General features: G+C 37.2%; 1 long non-coding RNA gene across 1 annotated transcript; it reads left to right on the top strand.

Annotated features, from left to right (window-relative positions):
- The first annotated feature begins 4,949 nt into the window (after positions 1-4,949).
- On the top strand, positions 4,950-20,760 carry LOC116549538. Its single transcript, XR_004267929.1, has 3 exons — positions 4,950-5,118; positions 8,971-8,974; positions 20,703-20,760. It is a non-coding gene; the product is annotated as an uncharacterized LOC116549538 (long non-coding RNA).
- Positions 20,761-22,878: the final 2,118 nt, after the last annotated feature.

Raw genomic sequence — 22,878 nt, 5'->3', positions numbered from 1 at the left:
AAAAAAAAAAAGCCATAAAAATAATACTAATTAAAGCAATGGCAAATGTCAAAAATCAAGAAATCACATGTGAAATGCAAAATGGAATTGTCATAAAAGGGAACATTTATTATATGATAAGAAAGTTAACTGTTGATTAAGCATATTTAATCAATATGAAAAATTAATATAATTGTTTAAAGTCATTTTCCAGTAAAATGTTCTGCTGATTGTAATAATATATTATTGTGTGTACAATTTTACTGCTAAAAGCTACATCTTATTCAAGTGAGGAAAGTGAGAAATTACAAGCTGACGAAAACATGAAGATTCTGATCAGGAGACACATAGACCAAACACATGCAAAAACTCACAATTTTAACAATGGGATTTTCTATTTCCAGTTAAGCAGTACCAATCATTCATCTGAAGGTGACTTTCCCAAATTATCAAATATATTTGTAAACTCTGCAGTCACTTAATACAGCATTTTATGAACATTTACAGATTCTTTTCCAAGTTAGGGTTTATCTCAAAGAAACATATCTTGCCTTCCAGGCAAAAAATAAAAGAAAATGAAATTCACACAGCATTAAGCAGAGTTTTTTAGAATCAAGTAATATTATATATTTCTAGAAACTATTGCAGATACCATATTAGAACATTTCTTTTTGTACTTATAGGTTTTCTTCTCTATTTTTTTAGTTAACTTTATTTGAAAGGTCAGTGAATCACTCCCTTCTCTAATATACTTCCCCTTCTTTTGCCCTTGATATTTTTGATCCAGGATTGGCAGATGTGGGGCCCCGAGGCAAAGCCATTGACTGAGAATCCTACGGAGCTTAAGATGCATACATTCTATTTTTGGAATGTTACACTCACCAATGAGGACGTTTACTTTGGTGGCTGAGAACACTGAGTTCAACCTGGCATAATGTGTGAGAGATTTCCTATTCATTTTTCAGGGAGGCATAATTCAAGAGGAAAAGTTGAAGAACTAAAGATTTTAGAGGTTTACAAAAAGAAATAATTAATCCTGGAGATAGAATCAAGAGCCCAACAAAACCAAACTACATTTGACTAATTCTATTAATAATTATCTCTTCAAACTTGTAATTAATAATTAAAGCACAGTAGTGAACTATGCTTTAAATTGATGCTAATATAATTAATTAATTTTACCACTTAAATATTATTTTAAATAATCTTTAAAGAAAAATGTTGTAGTTTTTCATCAAACCATAATTAGTTGCCAGACAATTGGGCAATTTGAGAATTTAATATAGTTAATGAAAGTTGACTAATACCTATGAAAATATTTATTTAAATATGAGCTGTATTTAGAAGTACGCTGGAAGGAATTTACAGAACATGTAAAGAATGGATGACAGCCTTTCTTAAGGTGCTCCTTGGGTGACCCTACAAGAAACATTTAAGCTCTCTGAGATTATTTATATAACCTATAAAATGACACGCAACGTTAGCTTCTTAAAAGTAAAGTGCTAGATTAAGTTATAATGTAAATTTCTTTACAATTAAATTAAACAATGTTATGTAAATACAGTGGAAATCCAAGTTTAATGTTGAGAAGAAATGGGGCAATGAAACATTTATATTATATATATATATATATATATATATATATATATATGATTATGCAAAGTCATGTTTTATTGGAAATGCTTTTGATTCCAAATTGTTTAATTGCCTTAGATTTCTATTTTAACTGCATTGGAAAAACCTAGTAAAATCATAAATCATTCAAATCCTCCTACCTCTCAGTAGCAAATATTATTATTTTGGAAGAGTACTCAGATTTAACAACATAACCTTGAAGCATTCATCTGCTTACATATTAAAAACAATTTTCTTAATGTTGTCACTAAGAATGGAAAATACAAAAATATGAGATTTCTTCACATAAATAACAATAGGTCCAAAACTTAAAAAGAAAAAACAAAAGTGAGATAAAGACATATACTGGATGCAATAGCTAGGAGCATGAATTCAAAGGGGAAGTTAATTTTCTATTACCCAAAAGCAATAGAATATTAAATAGTAATAACAGTAAATTAAAATAAGTGCAAACAGACCGATCGTGAATAATCAGTATTCTTAGAGGCTGTGGTAATCACAAGGGTAAAAAGCTAGATGAAGAGACAGAAATATGAAAGAGATATGTACTCGGAAGTAAGGAAAAGTGAATAATCTAGAGTGCAGTAAATCAGGCGCCAGAAGATGCACAGTGTCCAAGAAGAAAAACAGAATATAGTCTGTATTGAGATAAGACATTTGGGAAGAACATTAATTAATATACCAGGTAGGTGACTTTGGACATTTCAATGCTTCACCTAAGGGAAGGTGCCTTTAATATTTTTGTAATTCTAAGGACTTGGGATCCTGAGCTTGGCCTTAATTTTATTTAACTGGTATTTGCACAGGCATGAACGTAGGTGTAACTACGGCTGTAATTTATCTTTAAATTTGACATATACTTAAAAATATACATACATATAAACCTGAAATGGTGCTCATTTTCTCACTTTTTCAATATATACATACTTGATGTAGGTCATTATTATAGTATTTGAATAAAGGAATACATCCCATAATATTTAAACCTGATGTCATTCAGATCATCTGGCAGGCCTGTCCTTTGGCCCATCTGTTAGGCTGTCATGATGCCATACTGAGGAATTGGCAAGCTAGTTTCAAGTAGACATAAATGCCAACCAAAGATTAATTTAGCAGGATAGCTTATTGAGTGCAAAAACTGACATCTCCTGTAAGTGGAAACGCTTGACTAGCAATGCCAAACTGGGGCCTTGTGCTTCATTACATGTGAGTGCATCTGTTGCCACTTGTAGCCCTAATGCCATAAAAGAGAATAATTTTCACTATGAAACTTCTTTGAAAAAATGCAAGCATAGGTAATTGCATAGGTAATAGAGGACAGGCCTTATTATGGCATGTCTGACTAAGTTGCTGAGACAGATGCTTCTGAAAAGTAGTTGAATAAATGAATATACAATATTTCTCTAGAGTTTAAAATATTTGGTCAAGAATTCAATGATACAATTGAAGAAGAAGTAAATTTAAAAATGAACATGCAGTTATTCATGCAATATTTTTAAAAAATGAACAATATATGCAATGGGTTTTAGCAATGTAGTTTATACATAGCTCCATGAAGAAAAGGGAGGATTAAAAAAAGAGGGTAATTCCAAGCATTATAATTGTGAAATTCATGTATTTGGGAAACTGATATAAATCATTTAAGATTAAAATAATCAATAAAGAAAGACGGGTTAAGTGGAAAATTATAGCCAAGTAGTATAAAGTAATCTATATCTTGTTTTGTAAAATGCAATAGTAGGGAGCTATTCACAATGAAATTAAGTTAACCGAGTAAAATTTTGGAATATCATAAGTTTCATGAAAGTGGTAATGTTCAGAAAAGTCACCTCTTCAATTCACTGTAATAATTGATTCATGGATTTATTCATAAATATTTAGTGAGCAACTGGCATGCCAAATGCAGTGATTAAATTGTCCTAATGAATGATCTAAAATAAAAGATTATTTTTTATTTTTAATTCTAGATAACAAGTTTTCTTAAACTTAAAAATTTTTTAAATTCAGGTGGCTTGTAAGATGGCCGAATAGGAAGAGCTCTGGTCTGCAGCTCCCAGCGAATCAACACAGAAGATGGCTGATTTCTGCATTTCCAACTGAGGTACCTGGCTCTTCTCTTTGGGACTCCTTAGACAGTGGGCCCAGTCCATGAAGTGTGAGCTGAAACAGGGTGGGGCATCACCCCGCCCTGGAAGCACAAAGGGTCAAGGAACTCCCTTACTTAGCCAAGGGAAGTCTTGAGGGACTGTGCCAGGAAGAATGGTGCTATCCAGCCTAAATACTATGCTTTTCCCATGGTCTTCGAAAACCACAGACCTGGAGATTCCCTCAGGTGCCTACACCACTGTGGCCCTGGGTTTCAAGCACAAAACTGGGTGGCCTTTGGACAGACACCCAGCTAGCTGCAGGAGTTTTTTTTCATAACCCAGTGATACCTGGAAAGCCAGTGAGAGAACTGTTCATTCCCCCAGAAAGGAGGCTGAAGTCAGAGAGCCAAGTGGTCTAGCTCAGTGGATCCCACCTCCACAGAGCCCAGCAATCTAAGATCTACTGGCTGGAAATTCTTGCTGCCAGCACAGCAGTCTGAAGTCAGCCTGTGTTGCTTGAGCTTGGTAGGGGGAGGGACATCCACCATAGCTGAGGCTTGAATAGATGGTTTTCTCCTCACAGTGTAAACAAAGTCACCAGGAATTTTGAACTGGGTGGAGCCCACCACAGCTCTGCAAAGAGGCTGTAGTCAGAATGCTTCTCTAGATTCCTCCTCTCTGGGCAGGGCATCTTCGAAACAAAAGCATCAGCCCCAGTCAGGGACTTATAAATAAAACTCCCATCTCCCTGGGATAGAAAACCTGAGAGAAGGGGCAACTGTGGGCAAAGCTTCAGCAGATATCAATGTTCCTGCCTGCTGGCTCTTAAGAGAGGAATGGATCTCCCAGCACAGCACTTGAGCTTTGCTAAGGGACAGCCTGTCTCCTCAAGTGAGTCCCTGACAACTGTGCCTCCTAACTGGGAGAAACTTTCCAGCAAGGGTCAACAGACACTTTATACAGGGGAACTCTGGCTGTCATCTGACAGGTTCCTCTCTGGGATGAAGTTCCCAGAGGAAAGAACAGGCACCAATCTTTGCTGTTCGGCAGCCTCTGCTGGTGTAACCTAGGCAAACAAGGTCTGGAATAGACCTCCAGCAAACTCCAGCAGACCTACAGCAGAGGGGCCTGCCTGCTGGAAGGAAAACTGACAAACAGAAAGGAGTAGCATCAACATCAACAGCAACAACAAAAACAACAAAATCCACACATAAACCCCATCCAAAGGTCCAACATCAAAGACCAAAGGTAGATAAAAACCATGAAGATGGGGAGAAACCAGTGCAAAAAGTCTGAAAATTCTAAAAACCAGAACACCTCTTCTCCTCCAAAGGATCACAACTCCTTGCCAGCAAGGGAAAAAATCTGGATGAAGAATGAGCTTGATGAATTGACACAAGTAGGCTTCAGAAGGTGGGTAACAAGAAACTTATCTGAGCTAAAGGAGCATGTTCTAACCTTGAAAGAAGGTTAAATGAATTGCTAACTAGAATAACCAGTATAGTGAAGAACATAAATGACCTGATGGAGCTGAAAAACACAGTACACAGACTTCATAAAGCACACATAACTATCAATAGCTGAATCAATCAAGGAAAAGAAAAAACATCAGAGACTGAAAATCAACTTAATGAAATGAGTGTAAAGAAAAGATTAGGGGTAAAAGAATGAAAAGGAACAAACAAAGACTCCAAGAAATATGGGATGATGTGAAAAGGCCAAACCTACATTTGATTGGTGTAGAGAACAGTGACAGAGAGAATAGAACCAAGCTGGAAAACACTCTTCAGGATATTATTCAGGAGAACTTCCCCAACCTAAAAAGACAGGAGAACACTCAAATTTAGGAAACACAGAGGACACCACAAAGATATTCCTTGGGAAGAGCAACCCCAAGACACATAATCATCAGATTCACCAGGGTCAAAATTAAGAAAAAAATGTTAAGCACATCCAGAGAGAAATGTTGGGTTCTCACAAAGGGAATCCCATTAGACTAACAGAGAATCTCTCTGCAGAAAACCCTACTAGCCAGAAGAGAATGAGGCCAATATTAAAAATTCTTAAAGAATAAAATTTTCAACCCAGGATTTCACATCCAGTCAAACTAAGCTTCATAAGTGAAGAAGAAATAAAATCCTTAACAAACAAACAAATGGTGAGAGATTTTGTCACCACCAGGCCTGCCTTACAAGAGCTCCAGAAAGAAGAACTAAATATGAAAAGGAAAAACCAGTACCAGCCACTGCAAAAACATTCCAAATTGTAAAGGTCATCAACACTGTGAAGAAACTGCATCAACTAATGGGCAAAATGAACAGCTAGCATCATAATGACAGTAACAAAATAACACATAACAATATTAAACTAAAATCTAAATGGGCTAAATGCCCCAATTAAAAAACACAGACTGGGAAAATTGGATAAAGAGTCAAGGCCCATCAGTGTGCTATGTTCAGGAGACCCATTTCACATGCCAAGAGACATATAGGCTCAAAATAAAGAGATGAAGGAATATTTACAAAGCAAATGAAAAACAACAAAAAAAGAAGGTTGCAATCCTAGACTCTGATAAAACAGACTTTAAACCAGCAAAGATTTTTTTTAAAAGGAAGTGTATTACATAATGGTAAAGGGATCAATGAAACAAGAAGATCTAACTATCCTAAATATATATGCACCCAATATAAGAGCATCTAGATTCATAAAACAAGTTCTTAGAATCTATAAAGAGACTTTGACTCCCAAACAATAATAGTTGGAGACTTTAATACCCCAGTGAACTCAGCTCTGGACTAAGTGGACCTAATAGACATCTACAGAATGTTCCACCCCAAATCAACAGGCTATACATTCTTCTTAGCATAATATTGCACTTATTTTAAAATTAGCACATAATTGGAAGTCAAACACTCCTCAGCAAATGAAAAAGAGCAGAAAACATAACATACAGTATTTCAGACCCCAGTGCAATCATATTAGAAAACAGGATTAAGAAACTGACTCAAAACCACACCACTACATGGAAACTGAACAATCTGCTCCTGAATGACTACTGGGTAAATAATAAAATTAAGTCAGAAATAAATAAGTTCTTTGAAACTAATGAAGACAAAGACACAACATACTGGAATCTCTGGGCCATAGCTAAAGCAGTGTTTAGAGCGAAATTTATAGCACTAAAAGCCCATAGGAGAAAGCAGAAAAAATCTAAAATCAACACTCTAACATCATAATTAAGAGAACTAGAAAAGCAAGAGCAAAAAAATTCAAAAGCTAGCAGAAGACAATAAATAACTAAGATCAGAGCAGAAATGAAGGAGCTAGAGACAGGAAAGACCTCAAAAAATCAATGAATCTAGGATCTGTTTTTGTGAAAAGATTAACAAAATAGACCACTAGCTAGATAAAGAAGAAAAGAAAAGAATCAAATAGACACAATAAAAAATGATAAAGGGGAGATCACCACTGAGTCCACAGAAATACAAACTACCATCAGAAATACTATAAACACCTCTATGCAAATAAACTAGAAAATCTAGGAGAAATCAATAAATTCCTGGACACAAACACTCTAAGACTTAAACATAAAGAAGTGGAATCACCAATGACAAGTTGTGAAATTGAGGCAGTAATTAATAGCCTACCAACGAAAAAAGCCCAGGACTAGATGGATTCACAGCCAAATTCTACCAGAGGTATAAAGCAGATCTGGACCATTCCTTCTAAAATTATTCCAAGCAAGAGAAAAAGAAGGACTCTTCCTTGACACATTTTATGAGGCCATCATCTTCCTGATACCAAAACATGGCAGAGACACAACAACAACAAAATCTCAGGCCAATATCCCTGATGAACATCAATGCAAAAATTCTCAATAAAATACTGGCAAACAGAATCCAGCAGCACATCAAAAAGCTTCTCTGCCACGATCAAGTAGTCTTCATCCCTGAGATGCAAGGCTTGTTCAGCATACCCCAATAAATAAAGGTAATCCATCACATAAACAGAACCAATGGCAAAAACCACATGATTATCTCAATAGATGAAGAAAAGGCCTTTGACAAAATTTAACACCCTTCATGCTAAAAACTCTCAATAAACTAGGTATTGATGGAATGTATCTCAAGGTAATAAGAGCTATGTATAACAAAACCACAGCCAATATGAAACTGAATGGGCAAAAACTGGAAGCACATTGAAAACTGGCACTAGACAAGAGTGCCCTCTCTCACCATTCCTATTCAACATGGTATTGGAAGTTCTAGCCAGAACAATCAGACAAGAAAAAGAAATAAAGCGTATTCAATTAGGAAAAGAGGAAGTCAGATTGTCTCTATTTGCAGACGACATGGTTGTGTGTTTAGAAGACCCCCATTGTCTCAGTCCCAAATCTCCTTAAGATGATAAACAACTTCAGCAGTCTCAGATACAAAATCAATGTGGAAAAATCACAAGCATTCCTATATGCCAATAACAGGCAAACAGAGAGTGAAATCATGAGTGAACTCCCGTTCACAATTGCTACAAAGATAATAAAATACCTAGGAATACAAGTAACAAAGGTGTGAAGGACCTCTTCAAGGAGAACTACAAACCACTGCTCAAGGGAATAAGAGAGGACACACAGATGGAAAAACATTCCATGTAAACAGAAGTATACCTGTGGCAGAAAATTTACAGCACTTCTTTCAATGAAGTGCTTCTTCCAGAAAAATCTGAAATGAGATTAACTGCAGACATTAAATGAAGGCTTTATATTGAACTTTTGTATATGAGGATGTATTATTTCATTTTCATGCTGCTGATAAAGACATGCCCAAGTCTGGGTAATTTATAAAAAGAGATTTAATGGACAGTTCCACGTGACTGGCAATGTCTCACAGTCATGGCAGAAAGAGAAAGGTGCTTCTTACATGGTGACAGCAAGAGAGAATGAAGCCAAACAAAAGAGGTTTCCCCTTATAATACCATCAGATCTGGTGAGACTTATTCACTACCTTGAGAATAGTATGAGGAAAACTGCCTCCATAATTCAATAATCTCCCACTGGGTCCTGCCCACAACATGTGGGAATTGTGGGTTCTACAGTTCAAGGTAAGATTTGTGTTGAGACACAGACAAATCATACCATTCTGCACCTAGCCTCTCTCAAATCTCCTGTCCTTACATTTCAAAACCAATCATGCCTTCCCAACAGTCCTCCAAAGTCTTAACCCATTTCAGCATTAACTTAAAGTTCACAGTCCAAAGTCTCATCTGAGACAAGGCAAGTCCCTCTGCCCATGAGCCTGTAAAATCAAAAGCAAGTTAGTTACTTCCTAGGTACAACAGGAGTATAGGCATTTGGATAAATACACCTTCTCCAAATAGGAAAAATGGGCCAACATGAAGTGGCTAAAGGCCCCATGCAAATCCAAAATCCAGCAGTCAAATCTTAAAGCTCCAAAATGATCTTCCTTGACTCCATGTCTCACATCCAGGTCAAGCTGATGTAAGAGGCGGGTTCCCATGGTCTCGGTCAGCTCCACCCCTGTGGCTTTGCAGGGTACATCCTCTGTCTAGGCTGCTTTCACAGGCTGGCATTGAATGTCTGTGGCTTTTCCAGGTGCATAATGCAAGCCGTCAGTGGATCTACCATTATGGGGTCAGAATGATGATGGCCCTCTTCTCACAGCTCCACTAGGCAGTGCCCCAGTAGGGACTCTGTGTGAGACTCCCACCCCACATTTCCTTTCAACACTGCCCTAGCAGAGGTTCTTCATGAGAGCCCCACCCATGTAGCAAACATCTGCTTGAACATCAATGTGTTTCCAGGCATTCTCTGAAATTGAGGTGGAGGTTTCTAAACCCCAATTCTTGGCTTCTGTGTACCTGCAGGCTCAACACTGTGTGGACGCTGCCAAGGTCTGGGGCTTGCACCTTCTGAAGCCACGGCCTGAGCTGTATCTTAACCCCCTTTAGCCATGGCTAGAGTGGCTGGGAGTCAGGACAACAAGCCCATAGAGCACACACAGCAGGGGAGTCCTGGGCCCAGCCACAAAACTGTGCTTTCCTCCTAGGCATCTGGGCCTGTTGTGGGAGGGGCTGCCACAAATAGCTGTAAAATGCCCTGGAGACATTTTTCCCATTGTCTTGGTGACTAACATTTGGCTCCTCGTTACTTAATGCAAATTTATGAAGTAGACTTAAATTTCTCCTCAGAAAATGGGTTTTTCTTTTTTATTGCATGGTCAGGCTGCAGATTTTCCAAACTTTTATGCTCTGTTTCCCTTTTAAAAGTTAACGCTTTTAACAGCACACAAGTTACCTCTTCAATGCTTTGCTGCTTAGAAATTTCTTCTGCCAGATACCCTAAATCATCTCCCTCAAGTTCAAAGTTTCACAAATCTCTAGGGCAGAGGCAAAATGCCACCAGTCTTTTGGTTAAAAAATAGCAAGAGTCACCTTTACTCCACTTCCTGACAAGTTCCTCATCGCCATCTGAGACCACATCAGCCTGGATTACATTGTCCATCTCATTATCGGTATTTTGGTCAAAGCCATTAAACAAGTCTCTAGGAAGTTTCAAACTTTCCCTCATTTTACTGTTTTCTTCTGAGCCCTCCAAACTATTCCAACCTCTGCCTGTTACCCTGTTCCAACATTGTTGCCACAATTCTGGGTATCTTCACAGAATCACCTCTCTCTACTAGTACCAATTTACTCTATTAGTCTGTTTTCAGGCTGTTGATAAAGACATACCCAAAACTGGGTATTTTATAAAGAAAAAGAGGTTTAATGGACTCACAATTCCATGTGGCTGGCAAGATCTCACAATCACAGCAGAAGGTTAAAGGCTCTTGTTACAGGGCAGTAGCAAGAAAGAATGAAAGCAAGCAAAAGGGGTTTCCCCTTATAAAACCATCACATCCGGTGAGACTTATCACTACCTTGAGAACAGTATGAGGAAACTGCTCCCACGATTGAATTATCTCCTGCTGAGTGCCTCCCACAACATGTGGAAATTAAGGGATGTACAATTCAAGATGGGATTTGGGTGGGGACACAGCCAAACCATATTAGAAGGAAACAAGTGTTAAAAAACAAAAATGAAAGAACTAAACACTTGACACCATGATGTCTCCAAAAGAGTTTTCTTAAGGAAAAAAAATTCATATGGTGGGGATTAAAACAAGAAGAAAAGAATCTAATTTAATCAATGGTCCATTTTGAATGTGCAAAGAGTTGACACATTCAGGGATAAAATATTACAGAGGAATCCTTTTGGTATCTATTGTATACTGTTGATTTATCGAATTAGGCTAACAACAGTTCACTTTCAACCACTCACTATTTCAACACTTGTTGTGAAAAAACTTATAAAATCCCACTAGCTTTTCCATTTATTTTTAAGAATAATGTTAAAAATACACTGAATATACTCCACATTGAACAAACCAATTTGGAAAGTTTTTAGTGCATATGTATTTTATGCATACTTAAACATGAATTTAGAAAAATTGGTAATCCCACTATTCTATTCCAATCAACCATAACCCCACTCTCTGCATTTTCCAGCCAGAAGACTTAGTATCCATGCTTGAGCTAAAGTCTCAATTAAAATTGCTGCCTGACCCTGCAGTTCATTCCATCCTCTATGTTACTACTGTGATTGTTTCTCAGGTTAGGTCGACTCCAACTACAGTTACCAAACCCACTCTGATTTCCAAAGCTACCTGGATTACCACTAAATCTTACATCTCTTTCTGTTTATTGCTATTGTGCTTATGCTTGCATTGGATATATGTATACTGATTCCTTTAATAATCGAGTTCTCTTCACAAAGAGACTGGGCAAGCTATTAATCTGCAATGTAACAAGGGCAAAGGCCCTGAATGGTTTGGGAATGAAGACATCTACAACTTCTCTGCCCTGACAAAAAAATAGTGCAGCTTATCAGAATTCATGTTCTCTGTACAACACCCCATAAATATCCTTTCACTTCTCGAAGTTTCATTCAGTGGTTTCTTAGAATTAGGAAGTGTACAGTCACCCCATCATCCATCTGTCTTATGTTGCTATGACATTCCTTCACCTGGGTTTCATATTTTATAAAATGAACAAAGCCAAACCCCTTTGAATAGTTATGCTAGCATCCTTCGTGACCAGCACCATAAGAATTTCTGTGAAGGTACTGAAATATTCTTTCAGATCCTGTTCAGTTGTTTTCCATGGGAGACCCAACTCTACTAAGTCAGATGTTTTCTGGACTGCTCTTTTCACTTTTATGGCTAATGAAGCATCAGTCTTATCGCTTCTTCTTTAGTTATCTTTGGGATAGTTGACAACATATGCCAAATTTCCCCAGCCAGCATTGGGAACATGCAGAATTCCTTCTACCAGCCAGATATCGCTAATATCCCAAGACATATGAATCCTGTAGGGAAGCCCACATACCTCTGGAAACTGAACTGTAGCCATGGGCAGAAGCATCATTCCATCGTCTTCTGATGGTATTTCAATGGGTTCATTATTCTAGTCTGAATATTTTTAGATTTTTTTTTAGTTTACTGCTAGGCCACTGCTAGGAAGCCAGGCAGGGCCGCTGAAGTAGTGACATATACAAGAGCAGCCCAACTACTTCTTTCCCACAAAACAATCCTCTCCTGTCCTTGCCTGCCAACCCATGCTCATATTCCTCAGAAGCGTACCATATGGAATCTTCTGGTTCCAGTTTTGTTTTTTTTTTTTTAACCCAGCTTGAGTTTGGAATATTCATTAATGGTATGAAGAATATCAAAAATTTATCTTTTCTTTTTAGCAAATAAAATAGTCAATTGTCTGAATATACCACATATTTTCATCTCTTCTCATGCTGTATAATGTGATGTTTATGTAGGTAAATTACATTTAAAGACATATTTTGAGCTCAGTGTAACATTTTAAAGAATATCCCAGTGAGGGAATGTGTTCTCTTTCCAGGTCCACAACCTAGTGCCATGCCTCCCTCCCAACTCTCTCCATCCAGGAGATTTAATGGTTTATGTTTGAATTTCATGGGCGAGAGAAGAGACTAAGAGTAAATCACTGCTATGGAAGTTCTAAGGAACTCCTTTCATTGGCCAGGGGCCTTAGAAAAGGTGGGGGTTCCTCCCAGGTTAAAAGTCCTCTTCTTCCACACCTTTTCAGACTCTATGTTTGGATCCCCTTCTATGAACACTCTCTTTGTAGAAACCATCTTTCTCTCTCCTGCATTTCTTCTCTGGAGTCCCCTTCCACACTCTCTCGTGGAAGCCTATCTTCTCCTCCTAAACCCCATCTCTCTATCTATTCCTTTCCACTCAGTGTGGAAGCTGCTTTCCTCTCCTGGGTTCCATCTTTCTGGATTCTCTCACTCGGTGTGAGAGGAGCTTTCCTTCTCTGGTTTCCCCCGTCTGGGAACCCTTCTCACTCAGTGTGAGAGTGGCTTTTCTTTCTCTCACTCAGTGTGACAGTTAGCTGTTTCTCTCTCCTCCTCCTTTTTCTCTCTTTAAATAAATCACTTTCTACAAACACTTTTGAGTCTGGCATTTACTGTGCACTGTGCTGTGATCCTCTCTCCCTTATTCTTGAGAGTGCAAGAGACCACGAACCTGGAGAAATGTTCTCTCAGCGGAGCTGAGGGCACCCTGAACTCCAACATTACACCAGTAAACACCTTGAAATGAATATATTTAAGTTGTGTAAAGTTTCTCTTAAAAGAATGGTGGTGTACAAACAATTAAGAAAGTAATAGATTGTTTTATTCTTGAAACAAATAAGCTTCTCTACTGTATTCTTTAATGTTATATTTTATTCACAATGTGACTTTGGATTAAGAATTTATCTACTCAAGAAGAAAATTAATTTATGTTAATATTAAAATGCATCGATTTTTTATTTTGTTAAAGGGAAATTCACGAACATTAACAGCCAAAACAGGTGTATTTTTCCATGACTGACATATTTTTGTACTAATCAGATTATCACTGGGTCATTCAGCACCGCTCACTTTCAAGCTTACCTGTATAGTTCCATTAAGGCACCTGAAGAATTTCATATTGGGATTACTTTGGCTAGTTTTATCAGAAAAAAAAATTACACTGTGTACCCTTGTTTGTTTACTATTTTTACTCATTTGCTTATCATTTCTCTGCATATTGCCTCACACAATTTGATGCAAAATTGCAAAGTGGTGAGTTGTGCTTCTCTGTCTTTTCATGTCTGCTTAAATCCTTTTAAAGGGATTTGGTTACTATCTTCACTGAATTATTTCTGCTAAAATCTTACTTTCAGCTTGCTAAATTAGGACTTTTTCTACTTGTATCTCTCTCTCTCTCTCTTTCTTTCTGTGTGTGTGTGTGTTTAGACAAAACATATTCAATAATTTATATTTAGTATTTCTAATAAAATTTCACGTGTCTTTTTAAAAAACTTTTTCTGCCAGGACAGTAGAATCAAGCGATGAGCTGTGTCCAGTTAAGTGCTAGAAGGTCCATTCTCCATCAAATTTTCTAATTCTACATTTTACTTCTACCTTCTCTTTAACATGGGTAGTTGATTTTAAATTATGAACTTATTTCTAATTATTCATATAATTAAAAATATTATAATAATATATAATGCTAATTAACAATCTATGTACCCCAAATCTTTTGGATATTTGTTGGATATACATATTATTTGAGTGGATATTATTTGGTGGATATATATATTATTTGAGTGGATATTTTATTTCATTTTTAAACTTTTTAATTGAGGTATGATTAAAAGTAAAAAGTCACAGACATTTAATTTATACAACTTGATGAGTGTAAAAAATTATAATTTTTTATTACTATAATTTTTGTGTAATTATAATACTTAACATAAGATCCACAGTCTTAGTAATTTTTATATATGTACAATATTGTTACCTTTAGGCACTATGCTTTATAGTAGATCTCTAGGACTTATTCACCTTACATAAGAGAAACTTTGCGCTCTTTAAATAATATTACCCTATTTCCCTCTTCTTCCACCCCCTGGCAGCCACCATGCTAGTATGTGTCAAATTGTTTGGCTATCTCAAATTTATCATAGAAGTGGCATCATGTAGTGGTTGTCTTACAATTACTGGTTTATTTTACTTAGCATAATGTCTTGAAGCTCCCTCATGTTGTCAAAATGGCAAGATTTCCTGCTTTTGTAAAGCTGAAAAATGTTCCACTGTACATGTATACCATGTTTTCTGTATCCATACTTCTTCCCTGCACATTTATGTTTTTTCCATATCTTTTATTTTATTTTATTTTACTTTAGGTGCATACTATATCTGACATTTCTCCCCTTCCACATCTTTTTAATATAAATAACAGTATAATTAATATGTGAGTGCAGATATCTCTTTGAGATTCTGGTTTTAGTTTCTTTGAATACATACCCAGAAGTAGAATTGCTGGATCATGTGGTGTTTCTATTTTTAATTTTTGGACCGCCTCCATTCTCTTTTCCACAGCATCTTCAACATTTTACATTTCCACCACCAGTGTAAATGGTTTTACTTCCTTCATATCTTTGCTAACACTATTTTGATAATAGCTATTCTAATGAGTGGGAGATGAAAGCTCATTGTGCTCTTGATTTATATTTCTCCAATAATTAGTGATAGGAAGCATCTTTCTATGTAACTTGATTATTCTACGTCTTCTATGAAGCAATATCTATACAAGTCCCTTGCCTAATTTAAAATCATGTTGTTTGTTTGTTTTATATTGAGTTGTATGGAAGTGTCTTATATATTTTGAAGTTAATTCTTTATCAAACATATTGTTTACAATTTTTTTTCCCATTTCATGTTTTTTTTTTTCTTCTGTTGATTGTTTCTTTTGCAGAAAGGAAGCTTTTTGGTTTGATATATCCCCATTCATCTATTTTTACTTTTAATGTTTGTGCTTTTCCTGTCATATTCATAAAACATCACAGTGCCAATATTAAGAAGTTTTCCCCTTGTGTTTTCTTCCAGGAGTTTTATGTTTAAGGCTTTAATTAATTTTTATTTAAATTTTATGTACAGTATAAGATAGGAGTTCAGTTATATTCTTTCACATGTGGCCTTTTGTGTTTTTGGTACCCTCATCAATGATTAGTTTACTGTATGTGTGTGTCTATTTCTAGGCCTTCTTTTTTGTTTCATTACTATATGTGTCTGTCTTTCTGTATTTATGCCAGTATTATTCTGTTTTAATTACTGATGCTCACTCTCACATAGTATAGGATATCCTAGCCAAATAAATAGACAATAAAAATAAATAAAATGCATCCAAATAAGCAAGAAAAACTAAATTATCTATGCTTGCAGATAACATGATTTTATATATAGAAAACCCTAGACTACCCACACATACACACACACAAACCTGTTACAACTAATAAATGATCTCTGGAAATTTATAGGAAACAAAATCAACATACAAAAATGAGTTGCATTTCTGTACACTAACAATGAACACCTAAAAAGAAAATTAAGAAAAAAATTCCACTTATAATAAAATAATATTGTACAAAATCATTCTTAGAAAGGTTTGCAGATGTTCTAAAACACATACTATAATTACCCCTGAAATCTTGGGTATTATGGATCATGAGCTTTGGGTTTGCCAAGACCAACACCTATTCACAATCCTTATGACTATGAAAGCCATTGAGATGACAGAAGCATAGAAGCTGGAGACAGAAACCATGAGTTAGCTCTTGTATTAGTCTGGGTAGACTGACTATTGCATAATCAATACCTAACATTTCTCACTTGGGCCTTGGTCCCATACAGTTTTGTGAGCTTCCAGGACATAGCAATTTAGTAATCCTGACTCCTTTATCCACGTGGTTATTCCACTTGTGGAGCCTCCTCCTTCTCTGTGTTTAACTTGCAGATTGGGAGAGTGCTTGGAGAAGAACACTACAGACTACTTTGGGGCCCATAAATGTCCTATTATAACTTCTTCCCATATTCTTTGGGACAGAATTTAGTTACATGACATTCTGATATAAATTTATCTAGTAATAGAAAAACTTCAGAACCTTATTGGGGAATAAGGTAATGAAAATCTTTAGGTTTTCTACATATAGCATGAAACTACATAAAAGCATATGTTTATAACTCTTTAATGTATCAAAAATAAATGTTTAACATTGGCTGTCCAAATGTATGGATATGAAAGTACATAAATCCCTTTTTTTCATGGTTAAATGCTTCCATTGATATTTGATAGAGAAGATTTGTGTCAGTTACATAAGTAAATTATCTGTTAACACAGACATCACTCTAAAGCAAGAGTTGAAATGTTTGAATTGATTCAAAGCTTTGCAGGCATTTTTCTCCCTCATGAAGCCACTAAGACAATATATCACTTTTTTGACTGCATCATTTAAAATAAAATCTGTCAATTAGAAAAGCAAGGTTTTCAGGAGGGAGAGGCCAAGATGGCTAAACAGACACAGCTCTGGTCTGTAGCTCCCAGCAAGACCACTGTAGAAGGTGGGCAATTTCTGCATTTCCAACTGAGGTACCTAGTTCATTTCATTGGGACTGGCTAAACAGTGGTTGCAACTCATGGAGAGAGAGCAGAAGCAGGGTGGAGCAGCACTTCACCTGGGAAGTGCAGGGAGCCAGGGGACTTCCCTCCCCAAGCCATGGGAAGCAATGAGGGATTGTGCTACCCACCTGGAGTACTACACTTTTCCCATGGATTTTTGAATCCCACAGATCAGAAGATTCCTTCATGAGCCTACATCACCCTGGGTTTCAAGCACAAAACTGGATGACTGGGCAGACACTGAGCTGTAGGAGTTTTTTTTTTTTTTTTTTTTTTTTTTTTTTTTTTCATTCTCCAGCAGTACCTGGAACTCCAGTGAGACAGGAGAACCACCCACTTCCCAGGAAAAAGGGCTGAAGCCAGGGATCCAAGTGGTCTCAGTGTGTTTCACTTTCACTAAGTCCAACAAACTAAGAACTACTGGCTTGAAATTCTCATTGCCAGCGCAGCAGTCTGGAGTTGGCCGGGGAGGATGGAACTTGGTGAGGGGAGGGGTGTTTTCCATTACTGTGGCTTTAGTAAGTGTTTTTTTTCCTGACAGTGCTAAGGAGACTGAGAGGTCTGAATTTGGCAGAATTCACCACAGTGCAGCAACATGACTGTGGCCAGACTGCTCCTCTAATTCCTCTTCACTGGGCAGGGCATTTCTGCAGAAAATTCAGCAACTCCAGTCTGGGTCTTACAGACAAAACTCTAATCTTCCTGGAACAGAGGATCTGGAAGGCGAGACAGCTGCAGTCTTAGATTCAGCAGAATTAATCTTTCTTGCCTGCAAGACCTGAAGAGAGTGGCTGATCCTGACAAGGGGGATTCTCCCAGCACAGTGCACAAGTTCTACTAAGAAACAGACTGCCTTCCTTTTTTTTTTTTTTTTAATTGTACTTTAGGTTCTGGGGTACATGTGCAGATCATGCAGGATTTTTGCATAGGTACACACATGGTAATGTGGTTTGCTGCCTCCATCCCCATCACCTATATCTGGCATTTCTCCCCATGTTATCTCTCCCCAACCTCCCCACCCCTCACTATCCCTTCCCTATCCCCCATGAACAGAACCCAGTGAGTGATGCCTCCCTCACTGTGTACATGTGTACTCAATGTTCAACACCTGCCTATGAGTGAGAACATGTAGCATTTGATTTTCTGTTCTTGTGTCAATTTTCTGAGAATGATGTTTTTCAGATTCATCCAGAACACGACCTCATTGTTTTTTATGACTGCATACTATTCCATGGTGTATATGTGCCACATTTTCCTTCTCCAGTCTATCATTAGTGGGCATTTTGGTTGGTTCCAGGTCTCTGCTATTGTAAACAGTGCCACAGTGAACATACATGTGCATGTGTCTTTATAATAGAATGTTTTATAATCCCTTGGATATATACCCAGTAATGGCATTGCTGGAACAAATGGAATTTCTATTTCTAGAGCCTTGAGAAATTGCCACACTGTCTCCCACAATGGTTAAAGTAATTTACACTCCCACCAAAAGTGTGTAAGTGTTCCTATTTTTCCACATCCTCTCCAGCATCTGTTGTCTCCAGGTTTTTTAATGATTGACATTCTAACTGGTGAAATGGTATTTCAATGTTGTTTTGATTTATATTTCTCTAATGACCCGTGATGATGAGCATTTTTCATCTTTGTTGGTCTCATATATGTCTTCTTTTGAAAAGTGTCTGTTTATGTCCTTTGCCAACTTTTGGTTGGGTTTGTTTGTCATTTTCTTGTAAATCTGTTTCAGTTCTTTGTAGATTTTGATATCAGCCCTTTGTAAGATGGGTAGATTGCAAAATTTTTTCCCATTCTGTTGGTTGCCAGTTCATTCTAATGATTGTTTCTTTTGCTTATCAGAAGCTCTGGAGTTTAATTAGGCCCCATTTGTCTATTTTGGCTTTTGTTGCCATTGCTTGTGGTGTTTTAGTCATGAATGCCTTGCCTATGCCTATATCCTGAGTGGTTTTGCCTAGGTTTTCTCCTAGGGTTTTCATGGTGTTAGGTCTTATGTTTAAGTCTTTAATCCATAGGGAGTAAATTTTAATGTAAGGTGTCAGGAAGGGGTCCAGTTTCTGCTTTCTGCACATGGTTAGCCAGTTTTCCCAACACCATTTATTAAACAGGTTCCCCATTGCTTGTTTTTGTCAGGTTTGTCAAAGAACAGATGGTTGTAGATGGGTGGTGTTGCCTCTGAGGCCTCTGTTCTGTTCTATTGGTGTATATCTCTGCTTTGGTATCAGAACCGTGCTGTTTTGATTACTGTAGCCTTGTAGTATAGTTTGACTTCAGGTAGTGTGATGCCTCCAGCTTTGTTTTTTTGCTTAGGATTGTCTTGGCTATGTGGGTTCTCTTTTGATTCCATCTGAAGTTTAAGGTGGTTTTTTCCAGTTCTGTGAAGAAGGTCATTGGTAGCTTGATGGGGATAGTGTTTAATCTATAAGTTACTTTAGGCAGGCAGATGCAGTGGCTCACTCCTGTAATCCCAGCACTTTGGGACCTGAGGTGGGAGGCTCACAAGGTCAAGTGATCAAGGCCATCCTGGCTAACATGGTAAAACCCTGTCTCTACTAAAATACAAAAATTAGCTGGGCGTGGTGGCACACACCTGTAGTCCCAGCTACTCGGGAAGCTGAGGCAGGAGATTTACTTGAACGTGGGAGGCAGAGGTTACAGTGAGCCAAGATCATGCCATTATATTCCATCCTGGCTCCTGGTGACAGAGCTAGACTCTGTCTCAAAAAAATAATAATAATAACTTTGGACAGTATGGCCATTTTCATGATATTGATTTTTTCTTATCATGAGCATGGTGTGTTTTTCCATCTGTTTGTGTCTTCTCTTATTTCCTTGAGCAGTGGTTTGTAGTTATCCTTGAAGAGGTCCTTTATATCCTTTGTTAGTTGTATTCCTCTTAAGCAGGTCCCTGATTCCTGTGCTTTCTGACTTTGACAGAATTCCTAATGGGGGTTGACGGACAATTCATACAGGAGAGCTCCGGCTGGCACCCAGCTTGTGTCCTTCTGGAATGAAGCTTCCAGAAGAAGGTGCAGGCAGCAGTCTTTGCTGTTCTGCAGCCTCCACTGGTGATATCCAGGCAAACAGCGTCTGAGTGGACCTCCAGTAAACTGCAGCAGACCTGCAGAAGAAGGCCTGACTGTTAGTAAAATTAACAAATGAAAAGCAACAACAACAATAAAGATTCACCCCCACACACATACACAAAAACCCATATGAAGGTTATCACCCTAAAAGATCAAAAGTAGATAAATTCATGAAGATGAGGAGAAGCCAGTGCAAAAAGGATAAAAATTCCAAAAGCCAGAATCTCTCTCTTCTCCAAAGGATCACTATATCTCTCCAACATAGCCACAAAACTGGACAGAAAATGAGATGGACAAATTGACAGAAGTAGGCTTCAAAATGTGGGAAGTAACAAACTCCACTGAGGTAAAGAAGCATGTTCTAAGTCAATGCAAAGAAGGTAAAAAGTTTGATAAAAAGTTACAGGAGCTGCCAACTAGAATAACCTGTTTAGAGAGGAACACAAATGACCTGATGAAGCTGAAAAACACAGCAAAAGAACTTTGTGAAGCATACGTAAGTATCAATAGTCAAAATGATCAAGCAGAAAAAGAATATCAGAGTTTGAAGACCACCTTGTTTAAATAAGTCATGCACACAAGATTAGAGAAAAAAGAATAAAAAGGAACAAAGACTCTAAGAAATATGGTGGAACTATGTATAAAGACTGAGCCTATGATTGATTGGAGTATATGAAAGAGACAGGGAGACTGGCACCAGGTTGGAAAAACACTTCAGTATATTATATAGAAGAAATTCCCCAATCTAGCAAGACAGGCAAACTTTCACATTCGGGAAATACATAGAACTCCACAAAGATACTCCAAGAGAAAATCAACCACAAGACACGTAATCATCAGATTCTCCAATGTTGAAATAAAGAAAAAAAAAAAATGTTAAGAGTAACCAGAAAGAAAGGCCAGGTCATCTACAAAAGGAACGCCATCAGACTAATGGTGGATTTCTCAGCAGGAACACTACAGCCAGAAGAGAGTAGGGGATAATATTCAACATTTTTAAAGAAATTAATTTTCAACCTAGAATTTTATATTCAACCAAACTAAGCTTCATAAGCAAAGGAGAAATAAAATCCTTTCCAGGCAAGCAAATGCTGAGTTGTCACTACGAGGCCTGCTTTGTAAAAGCTCCTGAAGGAGGCACTAAATATTGAAAGGAAAAACCAGTATCAACCACTCCAAAAACGCACCAAAATATGAAGACCAATGACCCTACATAAACTAGTGTGCAAAATAACCAGCTAGCATCATGATGAATGGATCAAATATACATATAACAATATTAACCTTAAATGTAAATGGGCTAAATGCCTCAATTAAAAGACACAGACTGGCAAATTGGATAAAGAGTCAAGACCCACTGATGTGCTGTATTCAGCAGACCTATCTCACGTGCAAAGACATACATAAGCTCAAAATAAAGTGATAGAGAAAAATTTACCAAGCAAATGGAAAAAAAAAAAAAAGATGAAGCAGAGTTGGTAATGCTAGCCTCTGATTAAACAAACTTTAAAGCAACAAAGACAAAAAAGACAAAGGTCATTACATAATGATAAAGAAATCAATGCAAGACAAAGCACCAACTATCCTACATATATATGCACCCAATACAGGAGCACCCAGATTCATAAAACAAGTTCTGAGAGATCTACAAAGAGATCTAGACCCCCACACAATTATAATGGGAGACTTTAACATTCCACTGTCAATACTAGACAGATCAACGAGACAGAAAATTAATAAGTATATTAAGAACTGGAACTCAGCTCTGTATCAAGTGGACTTAATAGACCTCTATAGAACTTTCCACCCCAAATCAACAGAATATATATTCTTCTCAGTGCCACATGGAACTTATTCTAAAATGGACCACATAATTGGAAATAAAACACTCTTCAAAAAATGTAAAAGAACTGATATCATACCAAACAGTCTCTCAGACCACCATGTAGTCAAATTAGAACTCAGGATTAAGAAACTCACTCAAAACCACACAACTACATGGAAATTGAACAACCTACTTATGAACGACTCCTGATTAAATAATGAAATTAAGGCAGAAATCAAGAATTTCTTTTAAACCAATGAGAACAAAGAGAAAACATATCAGAATCTCTGGTACACAACTAAAACATTAAGAGAAAAATTTATAGCACTAAATGCCCACATTCCTACCCTCATGGATAGGAAAAATCAATATTGTGAAAATGATCATATTGCCCAAAGTAATTTATAGATTCAATGCTATTCCCATCAAACTACCATTGACATTCTTTACAGAGTTAGAAAAATACTTTAAATTTCATGTGAAACCTAAAAAGAACCCATGTAGGCAAGACAATTTTAAATGAAAAGAACAAAGGTGGAGGCATCACACTATGTGACTTCAAACTACACTACAAGGCTACAGTAACCAAAACAGCTTGGCACTGGTACTAAAACAGACATGAGACCAGTGGAACAGAAATGGACCTCAGAAATAACACCACACATTTGCAACTATCTGAT

Source organism: Sapajus apella, unplaced genomic scaffold, assembly GCF_009761245.1.
Source record: "Sapajus apella isolate SASKATOON/1434 unplaced genomic scaffold, GSC_monkey_1.0 scaffold6, whole genome shotgun sequence".
Taxonomy (NCBI): domain Eukaryota; kingdom Metazoa; phylum Chordata; class Mammalia; order Primates; family Cebidae; genus Sapajus; species Sapajus apella.
Note: the sequence above shows the minus strand (reverse complement) of the source record. Positions and strands in the feature narration are given on the sequence as shown.